This window comes from Haemorhous mexicanus, chromosome 14, assembly GCF_027477595.1.
Source record: "Haemorhous mexicanus isolate bHaeMex1 chromosome 14, bHaeMex1.pri, whole genome shotgun sequence".
Lineage (NCBI taxonomy): Eukaryota > Metazoa > Chordata > Aves > Passeriformes > Fringillidae > Haemorhous > Haemorhous mexicanus.
The window spans coordinates 11,410,769-11,437,293 of NC_082354.1; the positions used below are offsets into that span (position 1 = coordinate 11,410,769).

The 26,525-nt window shown below is 38.9% G+C and overlaps 1 long non-coding RNA gene across 2 annotated transcripts in view; it reads right to left on the reverse strand.

Moving 5' to 3' along the window:
* Window positions 1–26,525, reverse strand: part of LOC132333930 (uncharacterized) — a 140,789-nt gene that overhangs the window by 77,897 nt on the left and 36,367 nt on the right. For both annotated transcript variants that reach the window (XR_009488300.1, XR_009488299.1), the window contains exon 2: window positions 21,178–21,262. This is a non-coding gene — a long non-coding RNA (uncharacterized LOC132333930). The remainder of the gene's footprint in view (window positions 1–21,177; window positions 21,263–26,525) is intronic.

Below are 26,525 nucleotides of genomic sequence, written 5' to 3' on the forward strand. Positions count from 1 at the left end.
TTTCATTCCTGCTTAGTGTCTCTGTACAAGCCTTACTTCCAAAATGATTGAAGACAAGAGTTCAGAAACAACAGACTCTGGCAGCCTGCCAGTCACATGCACCCACACAGATGCAAAGTTAAAAATATATCAATTCCTGCCTCATACAAGTGGGTGCACAGGATAGAGAGGGCTGAGGGAACAGATTGAGAGGGAGAAGTGTCTATTCACAAAGGGCAGTACACATGTATCTGTCAAGCAAAAGGCCATGAGGAAAGAATGGCAACTTCTGGTACTTCTGTGCTGTGGGTAGGATGCCTTAGTCAAAACCTTTATTTTCTGGGGTTATTTATGTTTAGAAATTTGTACCTGGACTCGGAATCTCATCCATCTTTCTTTCTTTGTTTTAAGGTCACAGAAAACTGCCAAAGAATAGTAGGGGCACAGGACTAAGGGTATGACATAGACAACGCTTGTAGGAATATTTGTTTTCATCAGATCTTCTTGACAGAGGGATCAATGTGACAGACTTGTTTTCTGTGATCACCTGTATCTCTGCTGGGCCTAAATGAGTGCATTTTGGACTCTTCTTTCACCAGGACCGAGCTGTACCTCAAAGGTGGCACATTTGTCCTGCAGAATTGAAGCTGGATTCAAGTCCTGGATGGCCTAAAACCACAAAATTATTTTTACTGAAACCCCAAGGACTTTGCCTTAGAATGTTAGGGATTTTCTTATTTGTTTGGTTTCAGTTTGCTGGTTAACTTGTGTTCCAGATTCCCTAATTTGAGAAAATCAGTTCTTTCTAGTAGCAAACAGCTCTGAGCGCACATTCTTCTCCAATCTGAAAGTTGCTACTTCTTGAGAGCCAGTCGTTCAGACTCAGTTGATATCACACAGTCAGAAAAACTTCTCCCCTGTTCTCTTAAACCTCTTTTCCAGGGTCTTATTCTAAATCTCCTTTTAAGTGACTTGTATTCCAAACAAACAAAGGGAACTGCCCTTTTCAACAACTTGAAGCAGTGCAGTGTCAAGATTTTTCTCTATCCTAATGGAAGTACTTTTAATTGTGTACTGAACCCATTATCAAAGATAGGCCTTGGAAATCAGTTGCATAGTTGTATCAAATTGGTGGTGCTTTCCTGAATGCACCCTCCCAAGAAGGGGTAAATCTGCTGCAAAATGTTCCTAGGATGTCCTGCTAAACCAGGAGCTTCTCCCCAGACCCCAGGTCAGCCAAGTTGACAGTGCACAAGCTGAGCACTCCCAGGGCAGCAACTGTACAAACAGCCACAGAAAAGAGGGGTTTAATTCTACGTTGTCTTAGGACCTGGTTTTGTACTAATAAGGTCAAGCTGCAGGAAAAGTGTGAGGCTTTTAGGCAAGCAAGGACTGGACAGGGCCAAGGTTGGCAGGAGGGTACATTTATAATGTTGTTAAACTGGATTCTGATTTCTAGTGTGAAGGAGGTAAATTACAAACTGATGAAGCTTCTCCACAGATGTGATTTCTATTAACATTAAAGCAACCATGGCATATACAGAAGGGAAAATAGGTCTCTGGAGTTTGGTATTTTAACCATCAGTCATATAGTGTAATCAGTGGAAGAAAAGAAATGGTATAGCAATAACAACTCTAAAGGCAGATAGAGGACAGGAGAAGTAAAATATTAAATAAGAACAGTCACTATGGAAACAGTTGGATTTTACTATTTTAATACCTGGATGATTCAGAGGAGTGGCAATAAGACATGGAGCCTCCTGCCTTTGGAAAAGGTATCAGTTAAAATTTTGCCCAAGCTGGGGGCAATTGAAAGATCATCCTAATAACTGTTTATGTGCAATGAGACATCACAGTTTCAGTTCATTTTCAAGAATTAGCATCTATCCAAGAAATATCTCCACCATGCAACTGTGCTTGTTAGAACACCCAGTAGAAGGCCTAAAACAGTACTTGGGAAGGCAGTGTTTTCTCACTGTTTTACAACTTCAAGGCTGGGACTTGAGGAGGTTTGTTTTGCTGCTGCTGCTAAGATGATGCCTGAAACACCCAGATTTCAGTCTCTGGGCCTCACACTTATGCACCATGACCAGTAAACCAAAAATGAAAGAAAAGCCTACACTGTATTGGCAAAATGGAGAGGGGATGAAGCTAATGAACTGCAGAAGAGAAACAAGATCTGAAGCTAACTCTAACATATTCCTAAACTTGGTACTTATCTAGTTAGCTTGTTCAAGGTACAGTTCCCACCTCTTCTGTCCTGGCTCACATGCAGCATAGCTGGGGTAACAAATGCATAGGAGTGTCCATAAAAGGCAGAGACATTGTGGGAGGAATGATGGAGCATTTTTATTCACTGTTCAGATAATTTTGTTATAGAGCTGAACTACATGAGATTTATTTAGTTTTTAAGACAGGAGACATACAATAAAGGACTACTTTAAAAATTATCTAGAAAAATGTCCCTATTTTCAGTGACAAGTGAATTTCACAGAAGTGAAATTCTTTCTAAAGGTATTTAAGGTGTCCTTCTTGTTTGTACAGAGACTGGGAGGAAATGTAACACTCCCTCTGTTTCTTTCCTTCAGTCCTACACACTAGACACAATGCAAGTCTGGACTGCTGCCTTGGTAGTCTCACTACCAACTGCTGCTGGATCCTGGAGAACATAAAGCAGATGGAGCACACTACCAACAACGTGTTTTGCCAGCTCGTCAATCAGCTGAAAACATCCACGACACAGCCAGGTTTTTTAGGAAAAAGATGCACAGAACAGCATTAAAACATTTTATTTGACTGAGTACATAAAGGTAGAGGTGAGAAAACCAGAGGTAACCTCACCAGATTGCTGTTCTTCACGAGTGATAGTCACAGAAAGAGACACCCTGTGCTCTTAAAAAACGTCATTGCTGAAAATAAGCAGGTAAACTCACCACCCTCCCCTCTGTAACTTACCAGGTGTTCTTAATGATGATGTGAATACTTTCAGTGGCAATACCACTAATTTCTGTACTATACCCATGAAGTACTATTATGAAGGCTGAAACCAATTCAAACAAAATGACTAAAAGCTAGAAAGAAGAGTCTGTGTGGAACAGCGCGATTACTCCAACCTGATCAATAACTTCTTGACAATTGTATTGCACACAGAAGCTTCATGGGGAGACCAAACTGCACTGAGACAGAAACTGTGATTGCAGGACAGCCCATCCGAATTCTACATAGGCTACCAAAGCAAGATCCATAAAATCATCTGAGTCTCTCAGACCCTTCACAACTAGAAAAACACAGCATTAAGAAAAAATTACTACATTCTCACTCACTTATGGATCTGCGAAAGATATTACATTAGCAGAAGTCAAGAATTCGTTTAAAAGAGAAAAGGTGGCAGAAAAACCCCACAATTGTTGGTACTAGTGAACCACAGGAAGAATCCATTAACCATCAGTCTGCATTAGATTCAAAGGCAAAAGAGAGTTCCAGCACCAAATTCATTTATGATTACAATTCCTTACAAATAATTTGGGTTCTTCTCTAAATAAATAAATATTTCAATAGATGGAATATAGAGTCACATTGTGTTTAATGGTACTGCTGGATCTGGTACACAAAAGCTCTACCCACTGTTGCAACTGTTCCCAATTTTCTGAGACACATAGCAGTACTTGCAAACAATGGGAAGGCAGCTTCACACACTTATGCTTTGATTAAATAACAACTATGTTATTGTGCTGGTTTGCTTACTATGTATCATACACATCTGTTATTTTAAAGAGAATTTACTCTACATGAAACCTCAAATAGGACTTGAAGGAGAATGGGGGTATGGGCGCAAGATTTCCAATCTCATTGCATTTCAACTGGAAAGACAAAATTCCCTTTTCAATTAAATAAATTTTTGTCAAAAAACATGTGCAAAAATATGAAACCCAAACTGTATTTCAGCTTTTTAAAATGCATGCAGCAAACTGAAATCAGAACAATTCTGGTATTTTTAAATATTGCTTGCAATTAAAAAAAAAAAAAAATCACTCAGTGGCAAAGCAAATGGTGCAAAAATTTAGCATCTTCAAACTGTTCATTAGCCCAGAACACTAACAAATATTTTTGTGCTTTCTGCACTGGCCTCCATTTTCTTTTAGACTCAGAACGAGTTTTACAAATGTGTTGTGATCCAGAAAATGTACAATTTTTTTGCAAAACCCTGATATGATTCAGATGCCAAGTTTCTTTCTTCAGATTCTTTTAATCTGCTCTCTAGGTTCTTATTTATGCTCTCCCTTAGATATATGTGCCTCTTAGCAAAAAGCAAAATTTCCTATCATGTCCTGCCTGCATTACAAAGTATTAAATTCATTTCTTATCACAAACTACGTGTTAACTTAGGCATTTAAAATGTTTATGAAAAAGTGCTGCGAATTCCTTCTTTTTGTGCATCAAACTCCAAACCCACTGCATTTCTGTGGGTGTACAAGCAATTTAAATTTCAGCAATTTTGTGTTAGTCAGTATTACTTTGTATTTCAAAGTAGTGAGGAACTCAGCTAAAACTGATGATGGGCAAACTTCAAAGGCTTTGGAGTTTGAGTTTGGTTTGGCTGTTGACTCCTCTGCTGTTAGACACAGCTTCAGAAGTAATGTTCTCCATGGCACAAGAACAGGTTTTTTCTAAGACTGATAACTGCAGAAACATCAGATATGATGGTGACCCTGCCCTTGTACACCCACCTGTAGAAGGGCTGCAGAAGCCACAGGTGTTTCCTTGCTGAATTCCGAAAGCCCAGCCAGGCTCACTAGTGACCAGCCACTGCAGAACACGCAGAAAAATGTGCTACTGATTCCAGATTTTGCTACACACTTCTATAAATCAGGCTGGAGTGATTGAGGGTTTTCTTTCCCCTCCCCTCATCTGATTCACTTGGCTATAGTACCAAAACACATGAAAACATGAGGTTTCTAATCTGCAGAGTGACTCCCATGTTACCTGATTAAGAATGCTTTAGCATAGCAGGAGATTATCATCATTCCTATCTTTCAATGAGGAGTAAATGTTATAATCAGGAAATTTATACCACTGCAAAATCTTAAAAGCATGGAAACAGAGTTCAGTTTTTTGGTGGTGTGTGCATGAAAACAAAATGACAATGAGACAGCTACCTGCAGCTCACCACTAATGAAAATGTAATAAAGTGCCCATCTAAACTACAGGATAATGAAGTGAAGTGTCAAGATAAAATGAGAAGGCTATAGCATAAAGTTAATGACTTTTGTGATGACTCTGGTGAAGCATAGCTGGTTTTCAGGTGTTTTATCTGAGGTGGTGATTTAAAATCTGCTGTGGTTGGTGCATCACTTAGAGCTAGTCCTATTCACCTTTGGTGAGATATTGGACCATCAGTTCCAAGTCCCCAGGTATGATTTCTGAAAGGGGCAGACATCCTCCACACTGCAGTAACACATAATTTTCTGCAAAGAAAGATCTTTAGACATCACATAATTTGTTCCAAGAAGGCATTATTAGTTAGACATACTGGCTCATATAATACAGACCTGGTTTTGTTCAAAAGATGGAAACTAAAATAAATGAGTTGACTGACAGAGAAGCTGAGCATGAGAGCAAGTTGCCCATTAGAAATACCATGAAGGTTACTCTTAACCGAATGGAGAGACACTGAACCAGCCCACTTGTATCTCCTCCAACTGAACAAATCAGCAGTGCAGGAGGAGAATTAAAAGGTTTTCATGTAAGAGAATTAAAAGCTTTTCATTCCTCTTTCTTTCAGGAAATGCTACAATCATGTTGTTAAGAACTTCAATGGACAGGAAAAATCCCAACCTTCTTCAAGTTTAGAGAAGGAAGATGATACCAAAACTTTTCAGTGAATTCCCAGATTCCCTGGCTGTGCACAAGATTCAGGACACAAGGGCTCCTCACAGCCCACTTAGCCTGGCATGCCACAGCTTTCTGAAGAATTCTGATTTAGTTTACAAATTATCAAGGAGAATTCTCTGAGCCAAAAACCAGAACAGAGAGAATGTGAAACAGCTCTGCTCTCTTAAAGTGCCTTAGTTGAAGCTTTTAAAATGCTTCACAGTCATCTGCCCAAATATCCATATTTAGGAAAATGTGGTGGAATGAACTACTGGGACAGAATTATGATCCTGAGGAAGTTGTAAAGAGAGATAAGCAGAAGGAGCAAGACTCACTTTTGGTGATTGACAGAGACTTTTAACAGCTCAAATCTTGATACGAGCACCTCAGCTAAATGCTTGTCACTCATGATGCTTCAAAGGAATGACCTGTCACAACCACACTAATGCCCAGAACTGGAGAGAAAGAAAGATAAAACTGACTCTCAGGGAAGTGCTCTTCATTGTCATCCTGTTGGTATATTATCAGCTAAAACTGGAAATATGTGGGAGGTCTGAATGATGTCTTAGCTGAAGTAGAAACCTGAGGCACCAAGGCAGTAATCCATAATCCACAGCAGGGTTCCATCAGGGCGCAACACTCTGGGGAGATTTCTTAAGATGGTCCCCTGTGAGTTCTTTTAGTTTTATTGTGGAAAGCATTTCAAGGAGAAAACTTACTGTTCTACACTTTGTAGATTCCTATGACTGGACCTCTGGATTACATTCAGACCTTACACAAACATGTCAAGGGAAGTCACTGCAAGGCAGGAACCCCTTTGCCTCTTTGCCTTGTCTTCTGACCACACCAGAGAAGACTGTAATACACCAGGAGTTCATTCCCTGTCACTTACATCAATTCCTAAGTGGAAAAATTCTTTTATGCTTGACATCAGAGACAGGTTAGGTGACTGCTTTGTTTATTCTTAGATATTAGAGGCATTTTCGTACTACAATCCATGATTCCATTTAACAAGCCAAAGACAGGTCTTCTGGCAGCTTCCTACTGCAGTTTTGTAATCTTCCACAGTTGCTTTCTTCATCTTGCTGTTTTACTTGGTGCCATAATTATTTTCTCATTTTTAAATTCACTATTAATTTTAATTAAGCTCAGCTACACTAATTAGTTGAGCTAATCTATCTCCACTTTTAAACTCACACATACACACATATACACCACTCTTCCTGCTGATGTAATGTTGGATTGGAAAGTTTTATACAGAGAGGAAGAAAGACCCACATAGGTAATGAAATAAGAGGGCTTATAACTGCAGCTGGTTAGGGATTTTTAAATTAAGTTTTCCTATCCAAAAAAGCCAATTAGTTGGGATTTAAAGTTTTCAGAGACCTACATCCAGTTTAATAAAATTTTAATCTGAAGTTTTCTCAGGTGAAAAGTAGAGAATAGTCACTAGCTAATGCAAATCAAACCTAGAGGTCAAATCTCATCTACAACAGAGGAAGTATTGAGCATGCTGCATTCGATTATAAGAACAGCCCTGAGTCCACAAATGCCAGCCTCACATGTCCCTCACTATGAAGCTCCTTGAGTGATCTCATTTTCATTAGATAATCTGCATTTCATTCAGCACTAGGACAAAAACTTCAAATCTGGGCTTTTTTTCATGTAGCTGAAAGTCTTGTTCTGAGTTATCCATCCATTTTCTTCTATAGTTATACTTTTATGGACCAAACAAGTAGATAGAATACTTTACTATTATGACTACTTTTATTTTCTGAGATGTCTTGCTCAGAAATTTTAAGTGGTGCTTCAATGTCTGAATAGGCCATAAAGGTTAGCAAGGAAGTTCTAACCTTGTCTGCATCCTGCATATAAACAGGAATATTCTTGTTTAACTAACAGTGCAATCAATGCCAATTAACCGCAAGCTGCTGAATCAGAGGATATGGTCTGTGGATTGCATCAGTCCATTGTTTACTCTTCTACTTTGCTACCTCAGCTTCTCCCTCAAGCCACAATAATTCCTTTACGCTTGTGCAGTCCCTGTTAGACTTTACTATTTACAATATTGTGTGAAGAAACAAGGTATGGCCAAGGTGGACCATATTCACAGTATGTTATCATCCAATATCCTAACAGTTGCTCGCACCAGATGTTTCAGAAGATGATAAAAGACCCTACAGGAAGCAGATGTGAAACAATCTGCTCTGCCTAACTCACATGCAGAACTGCATCCATAAGTTCATCTATATTCTCAGAGCTTGAAAAAAGGGCATATTTCCAGTATCAGCATTTATTCACATAGGCTCCCCAGCCATATCCTGTGAGGTTTTCTCTTTTTAACCTTTTCTACCAGCTATTTCCAATGTCCATTCCAGGAAAGCACTTTACCCACAAACATATTTTCAGATATTCAGAAGAATATGCAAGTATTGAAAAAGGTTTAAGAAGCTTTGAACTGCTCTTTTTAACTTTTCTCAAAGACTAGAGATTTTCCCAAATGAAAATGAATATGCTATTTGGAAAAACAAAGGAGAGGCAAATTGGTATGATTGTTTTCACTATTATAGGGAATAATATCTGTAAACTTAAGAAACAGGGCATCTTCAGGTCTTACTCTTCTGAGTGAATCACAGAAGCTGCATGAATTAAACATTTTCATAAATATTACTGTTTACAGTGATTCTGTGTTTCCCCTTCTATGACCTCCACTTACTGTGGACATAATTCTCTAGGAATTAGTACAGTTGGAATACATCATTGACTATTCTCTTTGGTAAGGGAAGAAATACCCGAATGGCATCTGAATACTCTCAGGACTGCAGGACTCACATATTCATGTATTCAATTTTATGATCAAATCCAGAGGATAAGACAAAATAGAATTTACTTATTATTTATTGCCAGTTCCAGGTGTTTTATGTTTTCAAGTTCATCATAGCTTACCTCTTTTTCCCTAACAGACCCAAAACTACTTGAACATGAGTTTTGGCACAGACATTTTTCATTGAGAGACAATTTAGATCTGTTTGGATTATATAGAAAATGCCCTTGTATTTGTGTGTCTTTGAATTATAATGCAGATGTTGGTACAATAGTGTCCCCAAGCTTTAAAATTATTGCCCATTTACACAGAGTCACAGACACAGAAAAATACAGCAGTCAGCTTTTTCTAGCCCCCAAATCCATATCTCTGTTGCAGATTTACATTTATTTGTAGTGACTCTCAGAACAGGCCAAGAAGGGAGGAGAAAGCAGAGGGTGCATTATGAACACTGAGAAAAATGTCAGCATTTCAACCTTAGACCATATTCTGTTGTCATGACAACATGATGTAAAGTGTTTTCTTAAAGAGAAAGATTGCAATGTAAATGAAAAAGAAAAACTCAGTTTATCGAGCAAATTCAGATGATGTTTTTATGAGATTGTGACATGGATTACAACACATCTATTACTGTGAAGAGATTTTTTTAAAAAATCCCATGCAGAACAAATGCTTACTTCACAGAAATGGTGTTGTATAAAGACCCCATTTATTATTACAAATGAAGTTTACAAACAAGACCTAAAAAAAAATTCAAAAGAATTTCACGTATTTTCTACTAGCTATTCAGAAAACATATGATGATTTACTCACTCACTTTCTATGCAAGCTGCTGATTTAAAGCAGCTTGATTTTTTTATGCAACAACAAAGACCTACGAAGTGCTGCAGAAATACTTAATGTGCCACTGGCCTCCAACCCAGTAATTGCAGTGGTCAAAAGGTAGAAAAGGGGAATATCATTATCCCATTTCAAAGCAGGAGCAGAGGCACAGGGCATGTGAAGCCAGAGGCCCAAAAATCAGATGAAAAGCTTCCAACCGTGTTGGGAATTACATGAAGATTGCTGCAGCCTGGCTATGCAGTTTACAATGTCATTCTCATCTTTTCACACATAGAGAAAAATTGGCGACTATTTTCCTTCAAACATTTACTGAGGTTTACAGTTATTAAAGCTTTCATCACTTAAAATGTTAAAATTTTTGTCACTGCTTGGGAGCGTGACTCATGCGTGCCCCAGGGCGGGCACCGGATCAGAGCAGCAGCAGCAGGAAACACCGAGGCGGCGCTGGCAGCCCTTGCTCACTGGCCGTTAAAATGCATAGATTACATCTCCCACAGCAGCAAAAGAGAATGGATATTGATGCCAATCTAAATGACCTTGTATCACTTAGATGGAGCGGGAGAATTTCTCCCTGCAACCCCCACCATTTTTCTTGACACCACTCAAACAGGATAGTTCTTAAAGAATAAATACAGAAATATGCCCCTAGCCTGCCTCCTGCTTCTACAAACAGAGGTCTTGGCAGCCAAAAGTTCATCTTACCTAGAGCTGACCTCTAGAAGTGCATGCCCTGGCATTTGGTATTACAGTGATTTATGGTAGTTTCTCAGAGTCAGAGGGTCTCAGAAGGGTGAGACCCTTCTGAGACCCTCTGAACATCAGAGTAAGGATGAGGAGATGCCATCTGCCCCTTGGAGAGTACAATGAGAGTAAAGCAGGTTTTGGCCTCCAGATGTTGTGCTAGTCTTACAGTGTTACACCCTTTCCACTGGGATTTGTTAAAAGGAAACATGTAGAAGCAGGGAGAGTTTGACTCTCCTGCAGTGTGACAAGGGCCAAGGGATGGAACACACTGAGCACTGCCTGTAGGCACTGTCCTTACACAGATTGAAGGGGTCCAGCATCTTACAGGCCCAAGTCTCAATGCTTTAAATAAGCTGCAGAATTTAGATCAAAAGTCTCTTGGAGAAGGAGGGCTGAACTCAGCTCTGTTAAAAATGGGTGGTAAGAGTGATTTACTGGAAAAGTCCATTCTAAGATACTACAGCAATTCCTGTATAAAAGATTACTTGTCTTGTTAAAAGCTTACAAGCTATTTGTCATCTCCATGCTCTGTTCCCTACAATGTCAGGTTCTGGAAAGCTGTGAACTCCCAAGTAATGAAACAACTCAGTGTGTGCTAAGAAAAGTATCTTGTATGCAGAATTATGGCTTTGCATCTGATTCTAGAAGGTGGTAATTATGGTCTCCCTGTCTCTTTCAAAAATATGTCTGTGAGTTCTCTGTTATGTGAGATATGAATAAAATGGGATATTGAGACTTCTGTGAGTCACCTTTCCCTTTTCAGTGAAGGGAGCTGCCAGTAAAGCACATTCGGATTGCTGCCCACCCTGAAAAAAGACAGAATGAGCTTGGAAAAACTCCCTAGATGTTCACCAAAGGGAATTTTCATCAAAGCTGCACATGTCAAATGTGGCCAATTCTAGACCTCTCAGTCTGGAAACCTTCCTGGGTAATCCCCTCACCGAAGGTCTGGAGTAACACTGCATTAGCTCTGGCGCTGCTAAGACTTCTCTAGTAGTTTTTAGCAGGAAGCCTGCTGGGCAGCATGACCTCTGTACAACAGCAAAGAAAATCAAAGGACATTTCTTAATCATCTTCTGTCCACCAGTATGACCTTAACCCAGTTTTGATTTTGTCCTCCAATTCTCTTCCTGAGTAAAAAGGGATGTATTCACTTTCTTCTACCCATTGATTACCTTATGCTATGCGGATTATAAACTCCGCTATGTGAAAATATTGCTTCACCCATGTTTGCAGCAGCCCACAGGGAATCAGGGGCAGGTGGAGTCTGTATAGGATTACTATAATATAGTAATAATCACGTGAAGTGTGTCTCCCCACACATTACTGAGATTAAAAACATGATTCTAAGAAATCCCAGAAAATTCTTATTCAATGATACAATACTTGCATGAGTTTGAAGTCCAATATCTGATGTTTGATAACCAAGTTTTTATGCTACTTCCTCTTTAGAGGATTTGAGAGGGAACATAATTCAGGATTCATTGCTGGGGCCTACCCATGGTTTTTGACCTAGAAACAAGATTGCAGAGTAAGAACCTGCTCCTCCATCTGGTATATACACTAATAATCCTCCCCACAAGAGCAATTCAGTTAACTGAACTGAATCCATAACATTATTGTCATGGTGGGCCTCTATAGGTGGTCTTCTAGATCACATCAAATACATCCTGGTTTTCAAATGCAAGTGTGAGGTTAGATGAAGCTGGCAGGTAGAAAAACACATCTTTGTATTCGTAAATTCAGCCAATTTGATCAGGACTTGCTGAGAAACAACCCCATGACACCATTTTAGAAAGGAAAAGAGATAGAAAACACAGATTCACTATCCTATTTACTAACGGTTTGAACTTTTAAATATAACTGTGAGAAAAATAAGAGAGAACACAAAATAGACTCAAAATTATCATCTTATCTCTATGTCCACACCTGTGGCTTTGTTGACACAAGGCTACATTACAAGAGATTATCGAAGTGGGAGCTAACCTTCATGTCTTTGTAGCATCAAGTGAATGTCAAAGTCATCATCACAAGCACAGCAGATCCTATTTGCTCGGTTAACTGCATCAGTAACATCTTTTCAATATGTGTCTCTGAAATACACTTTGTAAGAAGGAAGATTGCTCATTGGAACAGCAAGAAAAGATGCACGGAGATACTTTGCTGGAAATAGAGAACTTGATTTATGCCATTGAGATCAATGGAAATTCAGAGAAAAGCCTGAATAAGAAGTGTGGGATTTGACCCTAAATCAGCTTACATAATTTTCAACAAATTGAGTTTTTACAATCTGGTGGAAGCTCTAATTATGTTGTCATAAAAATCTCAGTACTGTTGAAATCTTATTTCTGAAGCCCGAAGAGGCATCTGTAAAGGATTTTCTTTCCCTTTTGTTCTGATAATGGACAAAATACGAGGTGTCAGATTAGAGAGTGCAATCTGGGACACACCCCTTCCATCACCTCTCTGACAAATGAAGCCAATAAACAATGGCTGGGTTTTTTTAAGTCGGATAAAGGACCAAAGTCTCAAAGTCCGACTCTTCACTTAGACAAAGTTACCAGAGATAAGGACAATTTAAAGTGTGTGTTTCACACAGTGGTGAAAGAATCCCCTCTCCAAAGATGAAACATGCTTTTAAATGCCTTAATTCATGAGGTACCGTAAGTAAGTGTTTGAAGACAGATATCACAAACATCAGACTTCCTTGTGCACCAGAAACATACAGAACTTCAGAAAGACAATGCAGAAAATTTCAGGGAGACAAGAAAAATTTTTCACAAGTTCAACAAGAACAGATGCTTTGCAGAAATAGTTCAGGTTTAGCAAACTTCTGCCAAAGTCCTGGGAGTCTCCATGAGAAGCCCACAGATGTCCTGGCAGCTCACTTGCTGTCTTTTGGCAAAACTGCCCTTCCTAGGCTGCTGCTGGGGACAGCCCATGGACACAACACCTGAAGAACATCTTACAGTTGATGGCCTCCAGCTGCCATGGCCTTGGGTGGGCACAATGAGGATCACAGGGTTCTCCAAGGAGGCCCAGGGGGCAAGGTAGGGAGGCCCCTCAGGGTCAGGGCTACTATGTACCCTGCTTTAATTATGAACAGGATAACAGTTATGTTTCCAATTTAAACATTTCAATGTGCTCAACCCTCCAGTGAAATGGAAATTCACACTTGAAGAGATCTGCTCGAAGCCTGCTGGTGTAACTCAGGTCTCTAACATTTAAATTATCACAAAAATCTTTACAACTAGTGCTTACACCTGTGACATCAAATACACCACATTTAGAGCAACACAGCATAAATGTAATACCCATATTTGATAGGTAACAATGGGTAAGTGTTGACTGGTCCCCCCAAAAGCTGGCATTACTGTTCTCTCAGCAGCCAGGAAATAATTCCTTGCCAAGACTTGCTTTAGTTTGTGAAAAACATTGATGTTCAAATGAAATATTTTCTTCTATGATTTTTCTTTTCTTTTTCTTTTTTTTTAAGGAAAGCATGTTCTTCTGGTCTGATTTATCCAAGAAATTCCTTTAAAATTAGAACCAAACAAATTCATTTCAGCTTTGTCTTAATGAAATTATATTAGATAGAAGAATTGTTTGCTGTGGAGAAGGTAATCAGCATTGATTGCCAGCTGTAAGGTGTTGGCTAGGCTGACATGTTGACAATGTGTATTTCCACACATCTTGTTCTAATTTGAAAGCACAAATCTGTAATGTAGAACTGTATATTCCTAAGGCTGCACTATCATTCAAAACTGGCCATGTTTGGTCAGACTAAAATTCTCTCTTGCCCAACATTTCCAGATTCCCAGCAAAAAAATCACAGGGATTTATTGAACCAAAGCTTTTTTTAGTACACTCTTCCACAGCCCTTGTTTCCTCACCAGAGGCAGTATCCCTGGTTCCTTTGTTACAGCACAGCCTGGGTGCAGAGTACACCTGTAATTTGGGATACATTGCTATTGCAAACATGAACTACTCAGACACCATGGGAGTGGAGCCTGGCTGTTCACCCTGCAGCTTACAGTGCATAGATGGCATTTAGAGGTTATATAAATAAGCACAACAAGCCATCCAATTCACTTTAACATTAACTATTTGCATAATAGTCTCTGTATTTTGGCTCACACTCAGTGGGTGATGAAAGTACCAACAACAGCAGGGTGGGGAACATGGAGGATTTGGAAGCTTTAAAGGAAAAATGTTACATTTTGCTGTAGACCAAGATCTTATAGATATCATTTGTCTATTTGTACTAATGTATTTTAAAGAAAAGATTGCTGAAAGTGTACCATGCAGCCAGCCAAGAAGCATGCACAGGGTAAGCCTTACACCTTAATTGCATGGAGCAGAACACCAGGGGTGGAAGAGCTTACTGAGAGGAAAAATAAACAGAGGAGGAAGAAGCAATTATTAGGGGTATTTATATAATATTATATTACATTACCTTATATGGACTGCAATGATCCAACACAAAAGAACTCATAGAATGCCCAACTCATTTCTAGTAGTGCTCACTGTCTGCCCCAGTAGTGTCTGCTCCTGGGGAAAGGGTGAGTGTCACCACCACATTTTATTCCCATTTGCATACAGCACCCCCAGTGCTGGGGATATGCAATACTAAACATCCTGCCAGGCAGGATCAGGGGCTGTCCAGGAGCTGCAGCCTCTCCCAGCAAGGAGAAGGGCTGGGCAAAGCCTTCCTTTGCTGTGGGTGACTTGATCTCCTCCACTTTCCTCCTGAATGACTAAGCAGCCACTTGGGCACACCATATGCATGCACTTGTACCTGATGTTGACTCTCTGGAACACAAATCCTGCTCATCTTTTAAGTGCTACCATTTCACAATATGCCAACATACTTCATATTTGGTAATAGCTCTTCATCTAACACAGTAAGACAAGTGTGTTTGCTCAGTCCCTTGATACTCTCTAAATAACATTCTTAGCTAGGAGCATCCTTTGCCAGGAGCACCAGGCTCTCTCCCTGGCTAGAGGCTAGGCAGAAGCAGACAAAGCTGCTCTGCCCCCTGGCATGCACTGAGGAGTGAGAGGCCCATGAGGTCCATGCCTTTAGGAGGGGGGCAGTGCAGCAGGTGCCTCCCCTCCTCACTCCAAACCTGATTGTGGGGTCCATGCAGACCCTGAGCACTATTTCCAGACTTTCCTGTTCCCCAGCAGACTCCTCTTGCCCATGTACCTGCTAACACAGGGTTTGCCCTTTTTATTACAGTTCAGTACAGAACAAATGTGAAACTCCCCAGTATGTTTGAATTGTGCTCAGGGATTTTTTTATGTGGCAAGGCAGCTGCTCCCTGGCAGTCTCCTTATCTACAGCAGAGATCAATGCAATATTCTCCTTACCTGTGATAAGTTGCATCTTCAGGCCATAACAAAACCCATTTTTATAAGGGATATTTCCATGCTATCTAAATATCTAACAGACAAATTAAAATTAAAGAAGTTTAGAAAACTAAAGTAACATTTATGCTTCAACAAAAAATCTAATATTATATAAACACACAATGCCTTCATAGATTTCATATAATTTATGGATTGCTCTTTGAGCTTTTTTTATTTTGGAAGTGATAACATGCTTCTATTTGTCTTGTGTTTGCCTAATGTATGTGGCCCTAGCTGCACCACCAGATCTAACATGGTTTATTTTTTACAGCTTGGATGAATAAAATGTAATCAACCAGGCTCTCAACAAAGTCCCACCCTTTCTAGAAAACACCCTTTACTCTGGGTAGAGAGGAAGTCATTGAACATATGAAACACAAATCTTAGCACCCTCAGGAAATAGTGTGAAAAACAAACCCCCCACATGTAGAAACTATAGGAAAATTCACCAAGGTGATCTCAGCTCACATTTCCACAGTTAACATGCATTCTTCAGCATTAAGGAGTGGATGTTCTCAAAAATTGGATATGACACATTCTCTTTCCTCTCTTTTTATAGAAACTTCTCTACTTCAAATGTTAAATTGATCTTTTTTTTTTCTTTTTTATTGCCAGTGAAAATGTCAGTGGAAAACTTCACATGCACAGGTGGAGTCAGAGAAGGTAAGGGAATGAGTTGACCAAGTCTCCAAAATCTTTTACTTCTAGAGTATTCTGATCCTAGAGGATCTGGACAGAAACTCAGTTACCCAGACTAGGAGAGCAACTGGAGACCAGAAGGAAGGCTGAAGTCAGGGAAGACTTGTGCAGTCCCTCTGTAATAGACACAGCCTGTCAGTAGCAGCAGGATGTAATAGCTTTTCTCAGTAAATAACCATCCCCAAACCACTCAGAGATGAAAACCTCAGCAGTTAAATAAGCTAAGGCTTATTAATACATCTATAGAGCTAGGCAGCTTGGAAAACGTGTTGCTTTTGTCTGGTAATTAAGAAAAGCAGTTTGTGTGACTCCAGTGGATTATCAGGGAATGTAAGTCCAGCCCTTTGAAATGTCAACATTGTTCTACCACCCCCCACGTTTTAACAAAGTCACAGATTAAAAAAGGACTAATTAGAATGTTATGAAAAGGCAGACACCCAAAGATGATATGTGAGGCATTTCTGTACCAGAACCTGTAATTAATTACTTTGTGCTGGTGTTCATATAGGTGTATTGAAAAAAAAAGATTAACCTGCCTACTTGCAAATCTTTTAGGGGTCATTATTAAAATTGTTTTTGTTATTTTGACTGACATTTCTCTTTCTCTTAAGTTCATTGTTGTTTTGCTCGTAGGAAAAAAGAATTATACAAAATGTTTTCTTTCAAATTTTCAAAGTATTTTCTAATTCTTTCCCCTTCAAAACACATCTCTTGCTCTGTAAGCCTTTTCATAACATAGAAATGAAAAATAGCAAAGATATAAGAGTATTCATAATCCAACACAATATTTAGGTAATATGCTTAATTAATGTGAACAAATTAATCATTTTATTCTGGTTATCAAGATGGTTTGAGCAACAGAGGATTTTCACCAAACATGAAATTCATGCCATGGCCTACAGATCTCTGTTAGAAACTTACTTTGGATGCTTTTTTGCACTACCAGTTATTCCATAAGTTTATTTCCATGCATGTGTGCTGGTTCATACATACACTTATTAGAATGATGAAGTTGCAACTGATATCACAAGAGCATTTACATACTGCTCAAACTAATTATTTGGACAGAAATGTCAAACTGTGCTTTAAAAAGGAAAATAGCACTGCCAGAGTTTCTAATGTGAAGGAAGTACAGTTAAATTGAACAATTTCCTATCTCATCCTGTCCCAATAACCTCTCCCAGTCTTTTGAAATATTAATAGAAGAATAATTATTGCCATTTATGGTCATAATAAAATGCTGTTAATGGCATATTATTTTATAGCAGTTGCTAGTATTTTTCCTTAGCAATTGCCCATTTATTTGACTTCCACTTGGCACCAGCTTGTTATTTCCTTCAGTATTACAAGAAGGGCACATTTAAAGAGGAAAAAAAAAGTCATTGGCATCAAGATTAATCATAAAAACATTGATTTTTGGAAGAAAAAGAGAAAAAAATTTTGGGGGAAAATGTGCTGTCTAACACCACACCTATAGAGCCTGAGATCTTGTTTAACCAGATCAGCAGTGGGTACAGAACCCCATTTACTGAACAGATTTCACAAGGAGCTCATGACAATCCTGCCTGGACTCTCTCCCCACATAAGGGTGTTACAGTGCACTGACTGGAGCACGCACCAAAGAGAGACAACATCCCTATTCCCTTTGCCTGGTGATTTTGTTCTTTCAATTTTTAACACCTCAGTGGTAGCTCAGTTCCAGCTTTACTGGAAGCAGCACTGGTTACCCATCAATGTTTTCAGGAGGTGCTGGGACCCATCCACTCAGATAAAACTGATTTGATAAAAATCAAATAAAAATGGAAGTGAGGTAAACCCACAGTGAAATCTCTTTGCTTATAAGCTTTTTTGTTGGAATTATGCCTAAATAGCCTCCTCCTCCTAAGAAAAAAAACTAAGTTGAAATTTCAAAACTGTAAGGTGCTGCTGGGCCTGTTTGTACCTCAGTGCTCAAGCCTTGAAAATTTTGAGTATTTCTTAGCATTATATATAGGAAAAATGTTACATTAATAGACACTCTATCTAGCTAAATTTTTTAACTACTTCCTCTAAGAGTAATCATAGAGTTTTTGCTACTAAAAGAACAGGGAAATATAAACTGCATGTGTTTCATCACAATAGTTGAATTGTAGCATTTGTGCAATAATTCCCAGAAAAATAGTTTGTAGTTACATGTGACCATGTAAAAAAAATCATGCATTGAACACATTATTATAAACCAAGATGTTAATATTTTCCTTTTGGCATTTTGCTTAATGTTTCCTCACACTAGAAAGAGAAAAAGATCACAATGATCCTTAGGACCTGCTTTAAAACCAGACAGCATTTTCATGCTCTTCACCACTGTTAAGATTTGTAACACACAACTAACACAGGTGCATGAAGGGTGCAGGGACTGTCAGGAAATTCCACCCTGTATCCCATGTTCTCAGAGAAAATGTTTTTCTGTACATGGGTCAAAACACACAGATGATTCCTCCTGCACAGGATAACCTTAGAAGAGGGAACATTTCTGGTTTAAACAGACAAGCCACAGAGCAACACCATCACTTTCTCTCTTACTTCTCTCATAGAATGAAGACATAGGCAAGAGTGGATTTTCTCCAGGGTAATCTCCACAGCATGGCTTTGCAAATACAGATTTCTCAGAGTAATTTACACTCCTCACTCATGTGAGTGATTTCAGCAAGACTCCGTGACTTCATCATCATCGCCTCACAACTCAATGGGACATAGCAAGTAAAAAAGCACATCAGTTTTCAATATCATGCAGGTTCACTCCAACATCCCTTCCTAATTTTTAATTCATCCTGCCCTTGAGCACAGCTATTTGCTATTACAGGTAAGGCTGCACAAGCATACGGTGAGTGGAGGCCCAGTGAGCTGGAACATCCTTTTTCAACTGATATTCTGCAGAACTGTTTGGCTGTAGGAGCTCAGCAATATATTTTGACAGGCTTGACTGTGCAGCCATAGATCTGGTTTGCTTCCCGCTTGGATATTGTTCATGCTTCACTTATCACACACAAAATTAGTGATAAGCAATATTAAGCAGAGCACTCTGTATCTCAGCTCTGCCCAAGAGGGCTGATAACAGACCCCAGGCTCTTTATGCTTTTTGCCTTTACAGGAACCTGAGTGACTGCTTCCCTGGGAAGCAGAAGGCAGTAAGTATTCTGAGCTTTATGTTAATGCCATGTCTGTCACTTCCCTCTTGCACCTTTACCAGGAGCTTGCAAAGTCTTGGTGGAAATCCTTTTGGATAGTGCTTTTCCAATAGGGCTGCTATGATGCAGAAATAACTAGTAAGGATATTTTAGCAGCTTGCTATGCATAAAAAATGCATGATCTTCAAAACACGACTGCTGATAGCAATTAGCATGTATTTTTATGTGTAACTGCATTCTTACCTGGTCATTGCAGCATACAGATATAAGCTTTCAGCTTGATGCGTTACAAACCCACAGAATTCTTAATTTAATGCATGTTCAGCCCAGTAAGAACAGTAAAGAATCACATACAGCTACCCCATTTTTAACAGCACATTTATAGTTCTCTCTCAGGAGCCTAAATCCTGCCTTTTCTTCCTTTGTTCCATTCTATCAGAAGCAGATTTTCCTGGAAAAAACTTAATAATCTATCTCCCATGTTGTTTGAGTATGCTATTTGCAGGCTTGGAGTTCTTTTTGCCTTCAAATTTTATTATTGTGGCCTGATATTTTCCTTAAAACATCCGGAGGTTATACATGTCCTCATATTGTCCATCCTATGGTTCTGGTGCCACCTCATGAACATCAGCACACAAACCCTTTCCCTGTAAACAGGCTCCCCTTTTCTTCCTTCCAGATTATTCAAGATCACATTAGTAAAACTCTGAATTGAAACTGTACATGCAGGAAACTGCAAGAAGACATGGATCCCTTGGCCAATAAAAGTACACAAAATTATTCCAAATTTCCCCAAGTGCCACAGCAGATGACAAAGGTTTACCTGTTCTTCCACCTCGTGTCTTTGACACTCATATATTTTGGCTCTAGGCCCAATATTCCAAAGCTTCATGTATTATTTGCTGTCATTCCTTAGTATTTTTCTATTCAGTTCTGGATTTACTGGGGTCAAAACCTTTTGTCTGGAAGCCTTTACTTTCAGCTCTAAAATTATTGGGCATTTCAGAGGGGAAAAATCAAATATGTGTTCAGATAAGAGACTGAAGATAATAAATAAAAGATAAGGAACCACAGGAGAAAGACACTCTTTGTATCACTCTGGCATAGACATATCTGATAAAATTGGAGAGGGTATCTGATTTAGATCAATAATGTCTTTATGTTACCTACACTTAAACTTCCAGCATGATCTGATAAACCATTTGTTACAGTGCCAAAGGAGCCCCTTTTTCCAAATCCCTGCCCTCAATGAAACAATAACATCAAATGGAAGCACTTCCAGTGGTTGCTTTGCATTGGAGCACATCTGCCCTGTTGCAAATGAACACAGAAGCCCAGTCACTTTTTTTGGGCATGTCTCTCTATCCAGCAAATGACAAAGTGCTGAATTCATTTGAGATGTAGAACAAGAATCTCAGTAGGTGCGGGTATGTTGATTTACCATAAACAAAAGTCTAGCTCCTGCCAAGAAATGAAAACCATCTAAATCATTCAAATGTACTTTCCAACTCTCATAAAAACATTTGGAGTCATCTGACTGATAAAATATGCTAATTAAGTTTGATCTATTTAATCTTGAAAATTGTCTGGAAACCCTGGAGGATATTTTATTTGGCATCAAGAGAACAGCAGACTCACATAAATGTCTGACTCCTGTGTGATTGGTTGTCCTGTCCTAGAGATTCAGGAATCCACATCAGCACCACTGCACAATTTTGAATTCCTGTACAAGAAAAAATGGACAAACATTCACATGTTGGATTTACCTACTTCAACTTTGTTTTTAATTGCTGTAGCAGTCTCCTTAGCATTTTAGATAAGACAGTGTGCTAGGTGGGCTATTAGAACAATGTGCTTAGTTAAGAACTAGAAGTATGAAATGAACAACCACTCAGATCTGCCACAATGGCTTAGTAAAATGAAGCATTCCTCCTACCCCCCCCACCACTCCCCCCCAAAAAAGAAGAAGAATAAAATTGTTGGAAGGGTCAATATTGTTTGTGTCATTTTTTTAAGCTTTGGTCACCTTGTAAGCAAGAATCCTCTAATTTTCGCCTGGATTAGCATTGGTTCCCAGATGAGAGAGCTGCATTGTCACTTTCCTTAAACCCATGCAGGAATAATGAGCAACTCAAGAGCACCAGTCTAATGGGATCCAACAAGGGCAACTTTGATTATCCCATGTGGTTTGAAAGATACATCAACCAAACCACAGAGACCATGAATCTGAAAGGCAGCTGACAAATCTAGAAGAGAAGTAGAATTTGCTGAGATTCCAAAGGAAGATTTATATGTCAGATTACTGGCTATATTTCAGAAGCTGTCACTTCTAGGAACATCAGTTGGAGATACAATTATTTATTACTACCCATACAGAGCCCCATAGACATTAGGATGTATGTGCAGACATTACAGTCAGCAGCCAAAAAGAGATAAAAAGGGAAATAGGAGGAGAGAAAGAGCAGATCTCAAGAGCTAATCTGGATACACATCACCTTTGATAGTTTACTTCACCATCTCAGCTCAGAATTAAATTTTGCTCATGAGTTTCTATGAACTATTCTAGAGAATTTTTTTTAATGGGAGTAATGCTATCTCGAGGCAGAGACTAACTTCAATTACAGTAAATGTGTTACAAATAAATTCTGATCTTGTTCTTGAGGACCTTCAAGGAACCCTGCTATCCCAAATTCCCTTCTGTCAGCATGGCCTCCTGCTTAGAGCCTCTTGACACCCAAGGCTTTTTTCTTTCTCAGAGAAACAATCACATACATTATTGAACATGCTGTAGCAGATATACTACATTATTTTCTTACCACACTGCTTAATAGCATTTAAACAGAATGCTATAAACACATAATAAATATCAATCTTGAAAAGGTATTAAAAATTCAAAGAATACTAAATTACCCTGTGTAGGTGAACTAAAGCAAGTATAAATTAATAACCATGAAGGAAGTTGGAATTCTGAAGTTCTGAACAGGTAATTTAAATGTTTGAAAACTTCTATAAAACACTGGGAGAACACACAAAGTTTCTAATGGCACAGTTTTATCTCATCTTTGCTGAGTACTAGTACATGGTTTTATGCCAAAAAATATATCCAGAAGAGTCCAGAGAGAATTACTTTTCTGTAGCTGTAACTTTGTTTCAGTAATCACAGAATCACAGAATGGTTTGGGTTGGAAGGGACCAGTTCCGACCTCCAGCCATGGGCAGAGACACCTTCCACAAGCCCTGTCCAACCTGGACTTGAACACTTTTCCATGTGTGGGGCTTCCACAGCTTCTCTGGGTACCCTGTGCTGGGCCTCACCAAGCTCAAAGTAAAGAATTTCTTTGTAATAGCTAATTTAAACCCTCCTCTTTCAGTTTAAAGACACTCACCCTTGTCCTATCATTCAGCTCTGCTGTAAGCTGCCATAGCTCTGTAAAAATCTCCCTCAGTTTAAATTGGACCTTAACAAAAAAGAAAAAGGTTTCTTGGACTAGAAGAAACTAAAATTTCCAAAGTCCAGCTTCTATTCCCTTAGCAATTAAATGTGCTGGAGTTTTATTCCATTTTCATTTTGTCCCAAGTCCTAAATATGCCAATTCCTTGTTGAGGGAGAAATCAAGCAATCAAAGAAAGGAACTCCTCCACTGATGTCTATTGAGAGAGTTGCAGCTAGAAAGCAGGGTCACCCTTTTGTTATGGGGTTGGGGTTTTTTGGCAGGTGGGTGTGAGGATGACACGGCAGCAACCCCAGCTCTGTCCTCCTCCCACCCTACCCCACCCCAGACAGACCTGGTTTCCAGCTGACTCCTTTTGCAGTTAAGGTGAGCAGGAAATACAGCTCCTGGTGAGAGCAGGAGCAAAGAGCTTTAATTGAGATGTAGTTCTACATACACAGACCAACACCAGAACAGAATACAGTGGGACCTTGATCAGATACATGTTGAAAACCAGTACATGTTCTGGTAAATAAATGGCTCAGACTGCTGGGTCCTAATAATGATTTCCCACTCACTGTGCCTTAAGATTCAAAATACACTACAAACTCCAGGTGTTGCTCACAGAATTGTGCCCAGTGCTCCTCAGTGAGGTTAGAAATTCATATCCATTTCATTGTGGTGACTAAGATACACTTTTCTTAGTTTAATTACTTTTAATTTGAGATATAATTTTGGCTAGTTTCTAGCAGAATGTCCTTGGTAAGCAAGGCATTCACACCCAGATTTTAAATTACCCTAAGGATTTAGTAGGATGCAATCCATTGACTTTAGCAGATGATAGGGTGCTTGCTGTCAATCCTTTGCCAAACCTTATATATATAACCACAGGACACTGACATATAATGCAGATGCACACACAGCTTTAACAGCGTGGTTGTTGCTCTATCAGACTGAGACACTGGGGTCCAAAGGCAGACATAGGACTCTTGTTACCCCAGGTGATACCCCTGATAGGAGAAAAAAGTTAAGTTTTCAGGTACATATGGTATTCTTTAGCTCTCTTCTTCAGGGACATTGGCTGCAAGTAGAAGAAGCTGTGTGCAAACCTTATTTCAACCATAACAATTAACTAAGTTAAATATATGGCCTCTTTCAACAAACCTTGCCTTCAACTTAAAAAATGGGATCTTTCTCTTCTTCACTGTTGTAATATTTAACACAGGAACAGATTATTAGTTTGTGTGCTGCCTAATAAATTATGCTAAACTGACTGGATTAATGCCTTCTGGTAATATTCATTGGCCATGGTGCCTTGTTATCCTACAGCCTCCGTGCTGAAAAGAGCAACAAAAGAATCATAACAACTGCTGTAAACATCTAACCTGTGCATGGGGCAGAAAAAAACAGGGCAAGTAAAGGCAATCCAATCTGGCTTCATTTGGGTCTGCAATTACAGGAGTTATGATCAATGGTGGTTATGAAGTATAAATTGGATGTAGATTTCCTATAAATGAATAAAACTCTGTAGCCTTCAAATTAACTAATATACCCATTTCATTAATCATTGCTAGTCATCACCAAAAAGTAAATCTCACTGTTCCAAAAATCTAAAGCCTGTGCATTCTCAGCTACATCAACAGGCTTTTAAATATTTTTAATTGAAAGCATCTCATAGAAGGTAATGCAGCATTCATCTTGCTTTGGATGACACAAGGCATATACCGTAATATTTTAACTAATGTTTTATTTAAAGACAGACTTGAAAAGTCTGTGTGAGTAATTGCCAGTTTGTCAGCTGAATCATTTTATCCTTTGGAGGAACTTTTTGTCATTATATTAGATGATTTCCAATTTCAGTGCAAGCCAATTTATAGGATAAATGTACCTCAGTGTCATGCATTCCATTTTTGAATACTAAAATATTATTTGGGGGGTTGTTTTTATAAATTTTTTATCCTTCCTATCTTTACAGACATGTTACTGACATATGCATTGAAAACCTGTGTTTTTATGGAAAAAAGAACAAAGATCTCTTTTTTTATATTTGAAAAATATAAAAAATATTTTTATTTGAAAAAAGTTTACTCATTATCTTCTTAGTATGAGAAAATATTTATGTATAGTGCAGAGAAGTTTAATCCCACCTGAGAATTTTTATTTATCTTAATGGAACTGTGTGAATGGAAGAGCTGGCAGAACTGGACTCCTTGTGCTCAGAATACAGTATTTACACATCAGATGCTACACTTGCACATTGCCAAAAGGCAGGCTATGTGAACAACATTTCTAATCATTGTAAATCAATTCAGGGCTATTTTGTGTTTTTAAAATGCTTATGCTCCTTTGAAAAAGAAAGAGATTCTGCTTATGTTTAAGAGACTGGCATATATTAATCCTCAAAATGTGGCACAAACCCACATATTTTTAAACTCTAGAATAAAATAATCTCAAGGATCTTGTTTGAGTTTTTTTTGATTTAAGTGGGCAGGAATGCAGAAGATTTACTGGATCAATAAAAATTCTAAGAACTGTATTCCTTGTCAAACTATTTTAATCTGTTTATATCTGGATTGTTCACCTATCTGTGTACAGAAATAAAATGTGTGTGAGACTGACTTGCACAGACATCTGTAGGAGAAACTGCATCTTGTATTTCATGTAGGAGGGAAGCAGTTGGGAGATGAGCAAGAAACATATGAATCATCTTACGACTACAATCTACATCCAACTTCCTCCTCACAGGAAATAAAGGTACCTGACAATTTAGCCAGAAGAGTGAGTTTCTGACAACTTTGCACAAAGTTTGTTTGAAGAACCCTCATATTTTTAAATCTCTGTAAGAACATTTTTGCTAAATATATCCAAAGCACTTGATCTGAACAAAATTAAAACTAGAGAATTAAAAAAATGACCCAAAAAGCACATCTTTGCAATGAAAGCATTAGCTTGCAAATCAGAGCTGCAGTTTGAAACAAAACTTCGGCAGTGTTGCCATCTGGGTCTGATTGATTTGGTCACTGTTTCTAAAATCAGCACAAATGATTTCACACACACCACCCCTTACCTTGCCTTCCTGCTTTTAAACTCGCACGGCTTTGATTTTAAGAAGTCCCTAACAGAAAACTCCCTTCCCCATACTCTTTGGGTGGTACCCACTGAACTGATGAATGAGCAGCTTTTCACACCGTCACTTCCTTTCAAAGGATCAGGGAAACACACCAGATGTTTTGGCAGAAGCTTTGCTTCGACTCTCACACCTGTCCTTTGATCTCCCCGTGAGGGGCTGCCTTTGCTGTCAGGAGCAGCTTTCCAAGGCTCACATGACCCCTGAGAAGCAGGAAAATGCTGTTCCCCTGGAGCTTTGAGCTCTCCCAGGTGAGGCTCTAAGCTCTGTGCCTCTGCTTCTCGTTTTGGACACAGCCAAGAGCTATGGTAGCCCAGGCAGGATCCCTTCCAGGGTCAAGACATGGCTTCACTAAGAAGGATTTGCATTCTTGCAAATTACTATTGCTTTCTACATTGCAAATCTATTTTAAATACATTTTCATTTTT